At 40.4% G+C, this 17,664-nt stretch overlaps 1 protein-coding gene across 3 annotated transcripts in view; it reads right to left on the reverse strand.

Moving 5' to 3' along the window:
- Positions 1 to 15,915, reverse strand: part of CDK17 (cyclin dependent kinase 17) — a 103,419-nt gene extending 87,504 nt beyond the window's left edge. For 2 of the 3 annotated variants that reach the window (XM_065937167.1, XM_065937177.1), the window contains exon 1: positions 15,355 to 15,915. The gene's annotated coding sequence lies outside the window, so the exon portion shown is untranslated. Of the gene's footprint in view, positions 1 to 14,485; positions 14,679 to 15,354 lie in introns of those variants that run through there. The other variant, XM_065937173.1, reaches the window with a different exon arrangement.
- Positions 15,916 to 17,664: the final 1,749 nt, after the last annotated feature.

A 17,664-nucleotide genomic window follows, 5' to 3' on the forward strand; every position in this document is an offset into this window, starting at 1 on the left:
GGAAAAAAAAATCTCACCTCAAAATCCTTGCTTTACTATGTCTATCAATCCTAAACTGCAACATCATGATCTCTACTAATTCTAATCAAGCTCCTACACTGAAATACCTGCAATAAAGATTTCAAATTTTCAATAAAATATACCGACTTTTTTCTCTTTCCTAACTCTGCTATTCTTTTCACCCATACACATACCCCTCCTGTCCCAGCAGATCCTACCAACTCAGGAAAGATGGTGTCCTCCTTTACTATCACAAGCTACAAACTCACCAGGTTATCTTGGGTAGTATTTTCTAGGAACCAACATTCCACAGCACCACCAGTTTCTCAAACGTCTGTTCAAATTCAGCTCAGCAATCCTAGTTTCACAAGCACTATGAGGAAAACACGAACACCCACGGTGTAAGAACCAGCAGCCCGTATTAGGCGACACATGCTGACACTACTGGTTCCGTCTCTTAAGGAGCTAAGGCTATGTCTAAATAAGATGAACTACGGTGCTACTGACATCAAAGGGGCCACGAAACCACTGAAGAGTTCTAAGGAAGACAGACGATAAATCGCAGACAGGCCTAATAATCGAAATAGGAACCAAAGAAGAAACCGAAACCAAAGGAAGGGGTAAAAACTAAATATACGAATAATCCACAATGCTAATCATCTGGAAGAAAAAATACTGCTAAATATACAAGAAAAGAAATTTTAAGAGTCTTTATTTCGGTAAAACTTTTAAGCCATGATTCAGAATTAAGATACAATGAAATGCTTAATGTATTTTCTAGAAAGTCTAAACTTCATATCCACCAAGAGTAAATGTATAAAGATTTCTTCTACTATAAATCATTTAAAGTACCAATAAGGCCACAGGCATGCTTACACAGGCATGAAAGAAAAGGTTAAGCATTTAAAATGACTCAATAATTGGGAGGAACTGAACAATTCAAACTTTTAAGATCTAAGTGTAAAAAAGGAAATCACAAGTACTAGAAGAAAATATGGATGAATTCCTTCACAACCTTGGAATGGTGAAGACTTTTCTAACTATATTTCAAAATCCAGAAACACTAAAAAACTACCATATAAAAAAGGAAAAACCTGCATGAAAAAATCAGAAAATCTATACATAAATACTTGCAACCCATATCACAAAAAGGGCTAATCTCCCTACAGGGAACTAGATTCCATATATATATTCCATATATATCCCATATATGGAATCTAGAAAGATGGTAATGATGAATTTACTTGCAAGGCATCAATGGAGAAACAAATACAGAGAACAGACTTATGGCCACGGTGAGAAGGGAGGAGGGGGTGAGATGTATGGAGAGAGGACCATGGAAACGTACACTACCATATGTAGAACAGAGAGCCAATGGGAGTCAATGTATGTCTCGGGGAACTCAAACAGGGGCCCTGTACCGACCTGGGGTGGGGCGGGGAGGATAGGGAGGGAGATGGGAGGGAGGGTCAGGAGGGAGGGGCATGTGTATACCTATGGCTGATTCACGTTGATGTTTGACACAAAACGAAATTCTGTAAAGCAACTATCCTTCAATTAAAAATAAATATAATTTTTTTAAAAAGTGCTAATATCCCTATAGAGAACTCCTGAAATTAACGAGAAAAAGGCCAACAACCAAACAATAAATAAGTTAAATGCCCATTAAACATATTAAAAAAATATTTAATGTTATTCATGATGAGACAAACACCACAGTGGGAGTTATACCAGATCTTAAACAAAAGTTTTTAGATACATCTAAAAGAATTACAGAAACACCTATTCTTATTAATAAATGTTTTATAATAGTTTTAGATTTACAGAAAAATTTCAAAGATAGTACAGAGTCTCCCTACACCACACACTTAGCTTCTGCTATTAGATCTTGTATTACCATGGTTTGTCACAATTAATGAACCAAAACTGATATACAATTAACTAAAGTCTTTATTTAGCTTTTATTAGTTTTTATCTAATGTTCTTCTGCTGTTCCGGATCCCAAGCAGTGTACCACATTATAGTATCACCATCTTCTCAGGCTACTTTAGGCACTGACAGTTTCTCAGACCTTCCCAGTTTTGGTGACCCTGACAGTTTTCAACAGCACTGTTCAGCTATTCTGAGGAATATCCCTCAGCTGAGATTTGCTTGATGCTTTTCTCACGATTAGCCTCGGTTATAATTTGGGGGAGGAAGACCACAGAGGTGAAGTGCTAATCTCAACACACCACATTATCAACGTAATTTATGACTGCTGAAGCTAACTCTCTACCCTATTCAGGCTGCTATAACAGAATACTTTAGACTAGGTGGCTTATAAACCACAGAAATTTATTTTCTCACAGTTCCACAGGCTGGGAAGTCCAAGACCAAGTTACTGCATATTCAGTATTTGATGAGAGCCCACTTTCTAGTTCACAGACTGCTGTCTTCTCATTGTGCCTTCACAGAACAAGGGATCTCTTAGATTTCTTACCACTAATTCCATTCATGAGAGCTCCACCCTCATGGCATAAGCATTTCCTAAGGGTCCCACTTCCAAATACCACTACACTGGGGATGAGGTTTCAACATGGGAATTCTAGGGAAATCCTTGCTTTTAGACTATGTTGCTATTGTTACTGTTCCGTCACTAAGTCTTGCAAGTCTCACAGTCTTTGCAACCCCATGGACTGCAGCACCCCAGGCTTCCGGGTCCTTCACTATCTCCCAGACTTTGCTCAACTCATGTCCATTGAGTCGGTGATGACATCCAGCCATTTCATCCTCTGCTGCCCTCTTCTGCTCTCAAGTCTTTCTCAAGATCAGGGTCTTTTCCAACGAGTCAGTTCTTCACAACAGGTGGCCAAAGTATTCAAGCATCAGCATCAATCCTTTCAAAGAATATTCAGAACTGATTCCCTTTAGGACTGACTGGTTTGACATCCTTGCTGTCCAAGGAGCTCTCAAGAGTCTTCTTCAACACCACAGTTCAAAAGCATCAATTCTTCAGTGCTCAGCCATCTTTATGGTCCAACTCTCACATCCATACACGACTATTGGAAAAACTGTCAGTCAGTCAGTCAGTTCAGTCGCTCAGTCCTGTCAGATTCTTTGCGACCCCATGAACCACAGCACGCCAGGCCTCCCTGTTCATCACCAACACCTGGAGTCCACCCAAACCCATGTCCATTGAGTCGGTGATGCCATCCAGCCATCTCATCCTTTGTCGTCCCCTTCTCCTCCTGCCCCCAGTCCTTCCCAGCATCAGGGTCTTTTCCAATGAGTCAACTCTTCGCATCAGGAGGCCAAAGTATTGGAGTTTCAGCTTCAGCATCAGTCCTTACAATGAACACCCAGGACTGATCTTTAGGATGGACTGGTTGGATGTCCTTGCAGTCCAAGGGACGCTCAAGAGTCTTCTCCAACACCACAGTTCAAAAGCATCAATTCTTCGGCACTCAGCTTTCTTCACCGTCCAACTCTCACATCCATACATGACCACTGGAAAAACCACAGCCTTGACTAGACGGACCTTTGTTGGCAAAGTAATGCCTATGCTTTTAAATATGCTATCCAGGTTGGTCATAACTTTCCTTCCAAGGAGTGAGTGTCTTTTAATTTCATGGCTGCAATCACCATCTGCAATGATTTTGGAGCCCCCAAAAATAAAGTCTGACACTGTTTCCCCATCTATTTCCCATGAAGTGATGGGACCAGATACCATGATCCTAGTTTTCTGAATGTTGAGCTTTAAGCCAACTTTTTCACTCTCCTTCACTTTCATCAAGAGCCTTTTTAGCTCCTCCCCTTTCTGCCATAAGGGTGGTGTCGTCTGCATATCTGAGGTTACTGATATTTCTCGGCAATCTTGATTCCAGCTTCTTTCAGCCCAGCGTTTTTCATGATGTACTCTGCAAATAAGTTAAATAAGTAGGGTGACAATACACAGCTTTGACGTACTCCTTTTCCTATTTGGAACCAGTCTGTTGTTCCACGTCCAGTTCTAACTGTTGCTTCCTGACCTGCATACAGGAAAAACTGTAGCTTTGACTATATGGACCCTTGTTGGCAAAGTGATATTTCTGCATTTTAATATGCCATCTAGCTTTGTCATAGCTTTCATTCCAAGGAAAAAGCATCTTTTAAATTCACGGCTGCAATCACCATCCAAGTTATTTTGGAGTCCAAGAAAAGAAAATCTGCTACTGTTTCCACTTTTCCCCCAACTACTTGTCATGAAATAATGGGACTGGATCCCATGATGTTAGTTTGCTGAATGCTCTTGGATCATAAGCTATCCATTGTTTATGCAAATGGTACACATATGTTATTTGTTTGGTAGAATAATGGCAAAAAATAGGAAGCAACACAAAGACCCACAGAGGACTGAGTGACCATATATCCAATAGAGTACAACCACCATTAAAAATAAGGAAGATCTTTATACATGAAAAAAGCCTCCAAACTAAAATATACATTTATTTACATTTGCCAAGAAACACCTGGAAAAATAAGCAGGATACTAAAAGAAATGTTTGCCTATAAAAGGTGTGTGAGGAAAAACAAGAAGAAAGCAAAAGAGGAAACAAAACCCTTGTGTGTCTCTATACATACTTCTAGGTTTATAACCACACTGGGTGCATGCTAAGTAAGACGCTTCAGTTGTGTCTGACTGTACCACCCGACCAACTGCAGCCTGCCAGGCTCCACTGTCCATGGGGATTCTCAAGGCAAGAATACTGGAGTGGGTTGTGGTGCCCTCCTCTCCACGGAATCTTCCCAACGCAGGGACAGAAACCGCATCTGTTAACGTCTAACCTGCATTAGCAAACAGGTTTTTTACCACAAGCACCAGCTGGGGAGCCCCATAATCATATTACTTATTCCAAAATTTTTAATTTTAATTTCTGCAAAGAATTTTTAATGCCTACATCTGGTAAAAATATTTGAAGGGTTCAAATAGAAAGAAAGAATGGGGAAGGGAGAGAATCATTTCTGGAGAGTATATTATGAGACAAGATAGCTCCCGCTTAGGGACAATTATGCACCAAAATTTCATTGCAAGCTTTAATTAAAAAAAAAAAAATGCTGAAATGTACTCTACCTGCTAAAATGAGCCTATTCTCAGAACTTAACTGAATTACTATTAGACAAATAATTATAGTGCTGTAAAATCACCTTCGTTATTAACACAAAGATAAGTCTAAAGAACTACAAAACCATTTGTATAAGCACAATATTTGTGTTATTGACTAGTAAGCTGATACTTAAGGTTAATTAAAAGTATCTATTATTTCTATAAGCTAAAATTTACCATTTTTTTCTATTTCCCCAAGAAAATGGTGAAACCAATTTCTAACATAAAGAAACATATTCTCATTGAAAGATAAAAATGGCAGGGGTCTGCAAATAAAAACACACATCCAAGTTCTCCTAAGAGCCAGTAAAATAATTTTCAAGTCTCTGAGGTGAACCAGACCAGAGAACAAGAGCACAGGTAGCTCTTTTTAAAAGTAGGAAAGCAATCCTCTGAGGCCTCCATCACAAAAAGCTGTCCATTCCACACTCAGAAGTAGCTCACTTGCAGCTGTTCACAAAACTTTCCCAAAACTCACAGTAGAGAAGATTATATTCTGCCTAAAAATGTTCCACTGGTGAATAAAATCCAAACTCCTTGCTGGTGTATCTCCCTCTCTGATCTCATCTTCTACCACTATGCCCATAAGCAACCTCTATTTCTCTATTCCTATTATACTACAAGTGGTTGACAGAGAATGTAGTCTTTTAAAATAATGCTCAAAGTCTTTACTCATACCTCCTTTTCACCCACTTCTTTTATCCGAGAATGCTTCCCTTCTTTTCTGTTTGTGGAGCTAATTATCTTTAGCATCTCCTCTGAGAAATCTACCTACTACCCTTGGCTAAAAGCCATTCCCTCATTCTCCTCAGGTTAACTATTTAAGTCCACCTTTAGTGAGAGCATGAAATGGATAAAATCTATCATAATTTACATAAGTTTTACTGAGATGCTCTTTACATGGCATAATCTGGACTAAGTAAATAGAAGTCTATCCTGATTCCTAATACATTTCTTATTAGATGTGTTGACCTATTTAGGATTAAAATTTTATAGCAGAGAAGACAAGTTTTGGAAAAAATAAAAGGAGACAACTGTATCTTTTTTTTTTTGCCTGTCATTTACAAAAGTAAAATAAGAATACATATATAATATCAAAATTATTGGGAGAAAATATTCAGCATCTTGCCATACCAGGCAGGAAGACATAACATGGTGAAAGGTTAAAATAAGCTGGAATTAGTACAAGAATACATGGATCACCAAAATGAATTCTCTGACTTTAGAAAAGAAAAAAAGCTTTATATGTAGTAACTTGATACAAAGAAAATATCACAAAATAACAACTCTAGTCAAAGCTATGATTTTTCCAGTAGTCATGTATGGATGTGAGAGTTGGACTATAAAGAAAGTTGAGCACTGAAGAATAGATGCTTTTGAACTGCAGTGTTGGAGAAGCCTCTTGAGAATCCCTTGGACTGCAAGGAGATCAAACCAGTCCATCCTAAAGGAAATCAGTCCTGAACATTCATTGGAAGGACTGATGCTTAAGCTGCAACTCCAACACTCTGGCCACCTGATGCGAAGAACTGACTCACTGGAAAAGACCCTGATGCTGGGAAAGATTGAAGGCGGGAGGAGAAGGGGATGACAGAGGATGAGATGGTTGGATGGCATCACTGACTCAAAGGACATGAGATTGAGTAAAGTCTGGGAGTTGGTGATGGACAGGGAGGCCTGGTGTGCTGCAGTCCATGGGGGCGCAAAGAGTCAGACATGACTGAGCGATTAAACTGAACTGCTGGTGCTGCTAAGTCGCTTCAGTCGTGTCTCTGTGCGACCCCATAGACGGCAGCCCACCAGGCTCTCCCGTCCCTGGGATTCTCCTTCTCCAATGCATGAAAGTGAAAAGTGAAAGTGAAGTCGCTCAGTCGTGTCCGACTCTTAGGGACCCCATGGACTGCAGCCTACCAGGCTCCTCCGTCCATGGGATTTTCCAGGCAAGAGTACTGGAGTGGGCTGCCACTGCCTTCTCTGGAAGTGAAGTGAACAACAACAAAAAAAGCTGTAAGGATTTAGGGAAAGCTAATAGTCTCCTTCCCAGCAGTTTGAGGGGACAATACAGAGGGAAGAAAAAAACAACAAAAACCAACATCTTAACAATCAAAGAAATTCAAACAAAATGGTTATCTTTGTATAAGCAAATTATCAGAAGCAAATATTCTAAATATTAGTGTCGCTGAAAACAGATGTGGTAGATTATTGGTGGCACTGGTACAACAGGCATTACCAGGAAAGGTTCACAGGCTTCGATGTGGGAGTTCCATTTCTGCACATCTAGTCATCCTAAGGAAATGTCAAATGGGGGTGGTGCGTCACATGCTGGAGTCTGTCCTTGCACAATTTAAAATAGTGAAAATTTAAAAGTGATAATTTAATAATTATCAACCACTATGAAATGTTTAAACTTCTTTTGATGAACTTATGATTAACCACTAAAAATTATAACCATAAGAATTAGTATTACCATAAAAACTTAATTATAAAAAGGATCTTAGGCAAAAATATTTAACTCTAAATATGAAAAAAGACAAAAGAACTATTTGAAGATGATAACCACTGTAAGGGAATTTAAAGTCTATTTTCTACATTATTTTATGTTCTTATATTTAAAAGATCATTTTCAAAGCATAATAATTGAGACTATAGAGGCAGAAAACCGTAAGACACTGGAAAGAAACTAAAATAATTGAACAAGATGGGCATTACACTGGGGTGGTTCCAATGCTTTGGTAGTCTATGTAAGCAAACTAAAACCTAAGCCAGACTCAATACACTTGTATCTGAGAAAATTAAACTTAAGAACAACCAACCAACTAGGCTTTCCTAAATAAGGCTATCCCTTAAACTATAGCCAGTCAAGTTAATTTCCTTTCTTTGCTTCCATGTCTTCTCTATAAAAACCTCCATCCTCCTCCTATTGGTGGAGCATTCCTAACCACTTGTGGCTTGGCACTGCCTGATTCAAATCAAGGTATGCTCAAATAAAGTTGAAAATTTTTTATGTACCTCAGTTTACTGGTTTTTTACTTTTTTTTTTGGCTGCACTGCATGGCAAGAAGGATCTTAGTTCCCCAACCAAGGATCAAAGCCATTCCCACTGCAGTGGAGTCTTAACCACTGGACCAACAGGGAAATCCCCTCAGTTTACCTTTTGACCAACCAAACTAAAAAAGCAATACGAAAACATTCACTAAAGTAAATAAAACAACTGCAACAGACGACTTTTGTCCATCAACCTAAGAAAACCTCCCCCCAAACACAATTAAACTAGGGAATACAAAATAGAATAAAAAGAAAAAAATAAAATGGAATGATGAAAGTTTTTAATCACTTTGCCTTTAACTTATATATGAGTGGTCCCTCCCCTTGAAACTAAGCTAAATCCTAGAACAATGACTCTAAAATTCAAGAACTACTTGAAATATTTTTTAAAAACCCAAACCCAGAGTATCCCAATTCAGTTGCTCTAGGACAGAGCTTGAAATTTTACACACACACAGAGGCTTCTAGTTTTGTCGTTTTTAATCAGGTTAAGGCCACTGACCTACAAATAAGAAAATAAAAACAAAGTAAACAGAAAAAACCTAAGCAGATTTTATGATGACAGAAAAATGCAAAACTAGTTTCCTTTTTTTGATGGGTAAGTTTTATTAGCTGTTATTCTATTTTGACTTCAGAAAATCTGACTCACACATAAAACTCTTTAAGAAGGAAAACATATATATATTGTCTATAGACCATTAAGATGTCAAATAAACGGCATAGCACAGAGAAACAGGGCAGACGGCTACAAGAAAACTTTGGTTGGCCTGAAGGAAAAGCTTATCAATGTGCTCATCAGGAAGATTTTGACAGTTTTATTCCTAGCGGTCATTAGATAAGAAACAACGATGAATATCCTACTTCAGTCCGCTAGCCTATGCTATTCCCCTCCTGCCAATACACATAAAGGGTGCAACATACACCCATTAGTAACATTAACTCACTAACACATTGATTCTCAAATTCAGTGAGAGGCATATTAGAAAATCCACGGGGTATATCTATAGTTTAAAAAGCCAGAGATGATTTTGACTCAATTATCCTTGTGAATCACTTACTTAGACATTCATCAACCTGAAGCAATGGCTCTGCAAAGCAATTCTAGTACCATAACCAAGTTTTTCCCACTATAATGCAGAGTAATAATAATAATTGCTGAGTACTCACTAGGTGCAAGGTACTTTGCAAAATCTTCTATACATACCATTTAATTTCTGTAACCCTATAAAGTAGGGACTGTCATTCCCAATTTTACAGAAGAAAATGACCCTGAAGAGTTTAACTAGATCAAGATCACATAGTTATTAGTTATTACTGAAGCAGTCTTTATGGGGCGGGGGGGGAGAAAACTATAATCAATTCTAAACTTTACATAATAGAAATGTGTTACAGAGTTTTTTTCCAAAAAATTATAGCTAAAAGTTAAAATGTCAACCATTTTACAGCTTCCTGGAAAAAAACAGGTCAGACGAAAATGGAAATGTAAATAATATCTGGAGAAGGAATGGCAAAAATCCATGTTCACAAACTTACAGGCAAAAATTACTGCAAAATACAATGCTAACTTCTGTTTCTGGAGTGACAAAATATAGGTATATATCATCTTGAAAATTTAACTGATACAAACATTCTCAGCATTTTAAGGCCATATAATTTTTTGAATATGAAAAAGCATCAAATCTTACAAATTGTGAAAACTTTTTTTTAAATACCACATCTCAAGATATTATCTAGCTATAATCTGATTTCTCAAATCTAGTTTTTATAACACACTATATCAAAGATATAATTTAAAACGCAAGTTTAAAAACCTCAATGAAATGTCTAATTTTAAAAGTAGACAATAAAGCAGTTTTAAGTACAGTAATTTCAATGAAAAGTGTATATATACATAAACTATAAGGTTAACAGGAATGACATTAAATGCACTGTTCTGAGTGCAATTCTGTATTTTAATGAATTTAAGTCTAGTACTCTACAGCTAAACAATTGGATTTCATTAAGGATGAAATTTTATCCAAATCTTATTCTTGATATTAACCAATGTTTTTAGACCTTTAAAAATAGCCATTTTATTCACATGGGCTTCCCAGGTGGCAGAGTGGTAAAGAACTCGCCTGCCAATGCAGGAGAATCAGGAGGCATGGGTTAAATCCTCAGTTCAGAAGATCCCCTAGAGGAGGAAATGGCAACCCACTCCAATATTCTTGCCTGGAAAACCCCATGGACAGAGTTTAGCAGGCTACAGTCCACGGAGTGGCAAAGAGTAGGACACAACTGACCATGCACACGCGCACACACACCTTGTATTTACATGTAGATGTTGTATTTACATGTAGATGTTGTAACTGTATACAGATTAGATACTGTATCTGATTTGTGTAAAAGAATAATCTTTGAAGATTACATCTCTTTTCTTTTCATTTGCATATATCTCACATGTAATTTAAAAGGCCCAATAATACCAAGTTATTGCCCCTCCACAATTAGCCTACTAACTACTTCCAGATAACTCTCATAAAAACACAACATACACGAAACACAGGCTCCTTATTTTCTACTGTATCAAAATTAATTGACTATTTCTAGGCCATAACTAATCTGACTCTTATTTACTAATTCAATATTTTTTCTAATTCCATCACTTCATTCACTCAATTAAGCATATGGGGGAAATACCAAAATTTAAAAAGCATGGTCCCTCTGGTGCACAAAGCAGTCAAAAGGGTGAAGACTTGTAAATAATTAATTACAACACAATGTATTAAGTTCCACACAGGGTGCTAAGTCGCTTAGCTGTGTCTGACTCTTTGCGACCCTATGGACTGTAGCCCACCAGGCTCCTCTGTCCTTGAGGATTTTCCAGGCATGAATACTGGAGTGGCTTGCCATGCTCTTCTTCAGGGGATCTTCCTGACCCAGGGACTGAACCTCTGCTCTTAAATTTTCTCTACTGGCAAGCAGGTTCTTTACCACTAGCGCCACAAGGGAGGCCCTACTGAGTCCTATAGCAGACATAAATGCTACAGCAGGATTACAGTAACTCTGCCAGAATGAATCAAACACAACTTCGAGGAAGTAACACTGTCCTCAAAAAAGAGAATTTCTCTCCAAGTGTCACAGCGCTGTAATATCTACATACCAGTTTCCTCATCTCTGTATCCTAGTGCTGACCACAGTGGTAGTACCGGGTAGACACGCACTTCAGACAAGGATGAACAGATGAATGGATGGATTTCATTAAGGACAAAATTTTATCACAATAAAATTTGGTACATGCTCAAATAAGGTGAACTAATTTTAACTTTAAGCAAATTATAGACAACTTTCAATTATCCCAAAGTCATGGATCTGTAAGTCTACCTCCTTACATATAGTGTTCAATATCATATGTTACAGCAGAACACAGCATTATTTGTAGTAGGCACGCCACCTATTAGATTTACTGATAGACGTCTACTGATTTTGCCAGTTGGCCAATAGAGAGGAAAACTGGCTAGGAAAGGTAAGCTGCACCTCAGATACATTCGCTATATTTTTCTGGTCCTTAACAATTTCTCTTTTCAGGTCAAATATTTTGCAGATATCAAACTGACTGCCACTAAAAAATTTGACAGCAAAACAATGACAAAGAATTCACGAATGACAGTAAAAATTCTTGGCTTAATTTTGTAAGTATCTCACAGAAATCTTTTTTTAAAAGTCAGTCTAATAGGTCCTCTCCCCACCAGTTCAAAGAAATTGCCAACACTGTAAGCTGAATGCTAGTAAATTATACCAGGTTTTCTATCATAGGCTGTTTTTTACTTCATAGATACTACATAAAGCACATTTTAAGATACCATCAACCTACTGTTTATCTTCATTATTTCAAATGCAAAGTGTCATAATCAGTTTACAAAATGCATTTAAAATACTTTATCCATTTAAAAGATTAAGCAGAAACTACACATTCAAAATTCAAAGAACTGTTTTTCCTTCACATGTATGAAAGGGGACAACTTTTAAAATAGATAAAATACTCTAAAGAATATTTTATAAGCTGGATTTAACTTATGTCTTTTTCTATAATACAGCAATACATTCATTACAATTACACATGATGGAAGTATAAAACCCATATAAATGTCATGTCATGATGCTCTAATTTTTATTAAGACTAGAGAACAGTAATAAAGATTCAAAATGTAATGCCCTATAAATATTCAGTACTATTAGACAATAACAAAGAAAATATCAGGGCAAAAATTGTGTTCATGGAAAATTTTTTTATATTAAGTAACATCATTATCTTCACTTTGCATGTCTATCTCAGTAGCCATTGTTCACAATCTCTGCAGTGTTTTAGTTAGTACTATTTCACCAATAGAAGAGAAAAATACCGCTGAAAATAAGGGAAAAAACAAAGGCACTGACGGAGTAAATTTTCCAAGCCAACTCTTTTCACCATAACCACAGGACCAAACCAGTAAATGAAAACTAAATATATCAACATTTATATAATTTTAAATTTCCTTAGTCAACACAGCTATTTTGTGCTACAGAAAAAATTTATTTTTCTATTAGTAAAACCAATGTCTTATTAGAACAAGACTGCTGGTGTACAAAGCTACCACTACCACATTGAATAGATATCATACATGGAATTAATTATTATAATTTAATCTTTCCTTACTATGTATCTTTTTGCCTTTTCATTACTATGTATCGCTTCCCCCCACTTCTTTTTTCTTCAGGTAATCAGAGTCATTTGGCAAGCTGCACTATTTCAAATATCTAACACTAAAAGTGATTTTAATGGACCTGAATCCAAAGATGAGAATACATTACACATTTTATAGAAGCTCCTTTTAGTAACAGGCAAAGCAGAATATTAACAAGACAACTTTTTTTTTTAACAAGCTTTTTTTTTTTTTTTTTTTTACTGACTGTAAAGGTCAGCTGAAAATTTGAAAGATACAGAAATGTATTTTTACTCATCTGTAAGTCCCACTACCCAGATCTTTGTTGACTTTTTGGTAGGTTTCCTTCTAGTGAGGAGAAAACGTCAAGGAACTAATTAGACACTAATAATTATGTGGGGGGGGATCAGTGTATCCTCAATACAGACTTTCGATAAATATATGAAACATTGATTATTAATGATATGACCTGTTAAATTCACGAAGAATTTAGGGAGTCTTTCAATTCAGACTGATCCCGAAACTGAAGTCCCTTTCACAATTTTTATAGTGTCAACATTTTAATGGCAATAAGCAGCAAGATGTGACTATTCTTACAATGATTATCAACAGTGATGTCAAACACATTTCAACACGTTTTTCTTTTTGCTGTTAAAAAAAATCAATAATGTATTTGCACAGTCATTTTAAAACAGGTTAAATTCAAAGACAAAATTCTTTGAAGCCCAGCATTCAAAACCATTAGTCTTCCTGGCCCATAAGATAATTTACCAGATAAAAGGTTACCGCTTCTACACCTGGAAATCCCTTCCATTAAAAAAAAAAAAAAAAAAAATTCCTTAAATATAGCCACATTTTTTCTTTTGTTCCAACCCATTGTTTATGGAAGTATGCAGATATTAGGAATACAAAGACTGAAATGACTTCATTAACAAAGCAACATCAACATTTAATAAACCAACTACTTAATCTTATAAAAGAACAGAACAAAACCAATTAAATGCTAGCAAGTCCTTTTCTTACAGTATGGTTGAACCTTATTTCTAGCTTTTAGGAAGGCTTTCCTTTACTCAGGACATCAAAGATCTTAAAAAATCCCATTCATTTTCTTCTAATGGTCAATACGCCTAAAATACAGTAATTTCAGATTTGTTACTCTGATCTTCTTACGTAAGAGCCTTTTAAAAGAAATCCTTCAACAAAGACTCGAGAAAGAACCAGCAAAGTTTGAGTAAACAATTGTCTAAGTCAAGCATTTCCTGATAAGTGACAGAATATCCAGTGGCTGCCAGGGATATACTTGCTGACCCTAGGAAGTCAAAACTCAAAACAAAATTTGCCACTTCTGTATCTAAAACGCTAATTTGGCTAATAAGTAAAAGGGGATAATCCATGACAACGACGTGTCTCTGGTGGACACATTGATATAGAGGAGGAGCGCCATGGATTTCAGCTACATGCTTTTGCCATTTTTGCAGAAGAAAAGCTAATTGTTAACGGCCATGTGACATTATAAGATCCCAGAAAGGAAAGGGTGGGAGGAAGAGAGGAGTTCAAGGCAGTTCAGGGTCAGAACAAGCTCAGACATCCTGTCATTAGCAAACGTTCCCCAAGCAGAAGGCATAATACTGCTTACCCGAAAAGGAGTGGGTGAGAAGGGAAGAACGAGGGGAAAACCGCAGGAGTCAGTGTGGCACGGAGGGGGTGATGGGAGGGAGCAGATCTGGAGCTCTCCAGCCGAGTTGGGGAGCAAAAACCATCGGGCACAAAAACCCTGAGAAAAGCAACTGCGACGCAGACGACAGTACTTGGCAGCCCCTTCATCTCCCCCTCCCCATCGGTTACTGGGGTTTCCCACCTTCCCTCCACCTCTGCTCTGACCAACACTCAGGGGTGTGACCCGCCAGCGGGAGGCTGCCCCGATCTTTGTCTCGGCCGGCTCCCCACGCGAGGGCTCCTCCTCCTCCCGCTCCCCACCCGCGCACACCCCCGGCGTCTCCAAGGAGCTGGAAACGCGGCGGCCGCCGCCTCTTCGCCCACCTCCCGCGGACCCGCGCCCCTTCCTTCCCCTCGGAGCTGCGCCGCCCGCTCCCGCAGCTCCACCCCCGCCGAGGGGACCTTTGTGTCTCGGGAGACTTTCTGCCTCTTCCCCTCCTCGGCCTCGCGGGGAGACCGGCCTGCCCCCGGAGACCAAGACGGCAGCAAATACGGGCGCGGCGGCGGCTGAAGGCGCCTCCCGCGAAGGAGCCGGAACGTCAGACACCCACCCCCACCCCACGCCCGGGGAAGTGCCCGGGGTCCGCGCTGGACCCCAGGGGCGACAGGCACCAGGGAGCCCCCTGCGCCGCGCCGCCCTCTCTCAACTTCCGACCTGGCCCGAGCCTCCCGCGCCCCTACCCAGCCGCCCGCCCCGGCCCCCAGTCCCGGGCACCCTGCGGCCCCGCTCCGCCCGGGGTCGGCGCGGCAGGAGGGAAAGCCCCGCGCCGCCGCCGGCCGCCAACTCACCAGCAAGTGCGGGGGCCGCGTCCCGAGAGCAGGCGAGGCGAGGGAGGCGCAGAGGCAAAGCGGCTCCGCCGACGCCCGCGGCGACCGGATGCAGGTCCGGGTCCCAGCCTCTGGCCGACCGAGGCGCCTCCGCCGCGCAGGCCTCCGCCGCCGCAGCCGCGTTCCAGCTCTCGCCGAAGATTCCGAGCCTCCGGCAGGGGCCGCGGGTCCCTCACGCGTTGCCAAGCCCCCCGGACAACATGGCTCCCGGGCCGCCGAGTCGCGCGGGCGGCCCACTAATCCCCTTGGAGGAGCCGGGGTGGGAGCGGGGCGGGCAGGGAGGCGCCGACGCCCGGCTGAAGCGGCCGGGCCGGACACGGGCTCCTTCTCTGGGGCCGCGGACGGTGCCGAGCCGACGAGACGCTCGCCGCTGCGTGTGCGTCGCTTTCTCACTCGGCGGCTGCGGATTGACGCCTCCGCCTGTTTCCCCGGGGAGAGAGAGCGCAAGAGAAAAAAGACTTTTATTGAAACGCTCCAACCAGCAGCGGCAGAGAAAGGCGACCGGCTGCCGGAGCTTCCCCCACCCCCTCTCGAGCCGCTCGCCGCGGGCAGCGCGACCCCTGCCGGTGGCCGCGGCGGGGGCGGGGCCTGGAAGGCGGGGCGGGGTATCCCCGGGAAACCCCCACCCCGAGGTGGGGGCCCCGCGCCGCGAGGGCCCCGCTCCTGGGGTGGCGAGAGGGCGGCGGGAGAGGTGATGAGACCCCACGGGGGCGAAGTTAGGCAGTGCCTGTCCACGGCGACCAGGAGAGGAAATCTGACTGGCTCAGCCCTTCAACTTTCAACATCCCCCCACCAGCACAAAAACTGTGGCTTCAATTATCCAAGTAATTATGTAATTTAGATACCATTGCCACAGTTCTCTACCCGTTCTCTAGAAAGCTGATGTCAAAGGACCCACACTTGAGCTTGATTGCTGCAGCTTTTCTCCTTTATTGTGGGAGGCTGGGTGGATACGAGAGCAGCAGTCACACACACACAGCCTTTATTCAGTTAAACTACAATCTCCTTTATATTATGTTTTTGACAATACAGTAGGTCCTTAAAGGACTAAGAGTCTCACTGGCATGAAAGATACGCCATAAGCAATTATAATAAAAACCCGAGCTTTCTGAGAAGGGAAATAGAAGGTGCTGTGAGGACAGAAAGGAACTTCTGTTGCTGAGCTGGTTAGGTTTTGTTTTCTTGGAGGAGGGGGGCCGGAGAGAGGTTGGCCCAGTTTCTGTAAACGTTTTTACTTTCTTCTCTCCCAGAGGCTAAAAGCTAGTTCAGGAATGAAGAGCAGAGTGAAAGTGAAGACAAACTGAAGTCATACTGACCCACTTTTTTCCTTTAAAAACGATAAAAGCATAAAGTAAACACAAAAACATAACCCCCTAGAGGGAGATCATGAGAGGACTGAAAAGAGAATGGAAACCGGATGTAGACAACCTAAACAAGAAAAAAAAAAACCTTTAAAACCACATAAAAGGCCCGGTGAAGTGAGATATATATTTTTCCATTGTAATGCCCAGAAATAGGCTTACTAAAATTTTAATGTAATTTCAAATCACATTATGTCCTAAGGACTTCTGACAATTATCTCCTTGGATTCCTGGGTGAATCTTTTCTCCCTAAAAATAATGTCTGCCGATTTCTCTTATTTTGTTGGACCAAACTGAACATATCTACTGTAATATTCAACAATCATATATTTCGATCTAGCCACTCCCATACATCTAAAATTACCGGAATCCATAAGTTAGCAGCATTTATGCTCTACACGTATTTAACACTTGCTTATCATAACAAGAAGATAAGTATATAACAAGCTGTCCTTTAGAACAAGTGGGCTTAAAAAAACAAAACTGTAATTGACGCTTTTTAAATTTGTCCAAGTCAAAGAACTTTGTGACATGGCAAGAAATAGCATGATTCAGAGATCTTTTAAGGTTGGAAAGACAGAAAAGTTGGTATTTTTATAAGGCCTACTTACATACCAAGTATTTATCACACCCTAGTGGCTCAGACGGTAAAGCATCTGCCCACAATGCAGGGAAACCCAGGTTCGAAAACCAGGGTTTCTTTTCCCCTGGAAAAGAAAATGGCAACCCACTCCAGTACTCGTGCCTAGAAAATTCCATGGATGGAGGAGCGTGGTGGGCTACAGTCCATGGGGTCACAAGGAGACGGACACGACTGAGCGACTTCACTTTCACTTGCCTTATTTAAAAAAAATAATTGTACGTCTTTTTTTGGACCCTTAGTAATGTTAAAAATCATAATAAAAGTTTA

Source organism: Muntiacus reevesi, chromosome 1, assembly GCF_963930625.1.
Source record: "Muntiacus reevesi chromosome 1, mMunRee1.1, whole genome shotgun sequence".
NCBI classification, from domain to species: domain Eukaryota; kingdom Metazoa; phylum Chordata; class Mammalia; order Artiodactyla; family Cervidae; genus Muntiacus; species Muntiacus reevesi.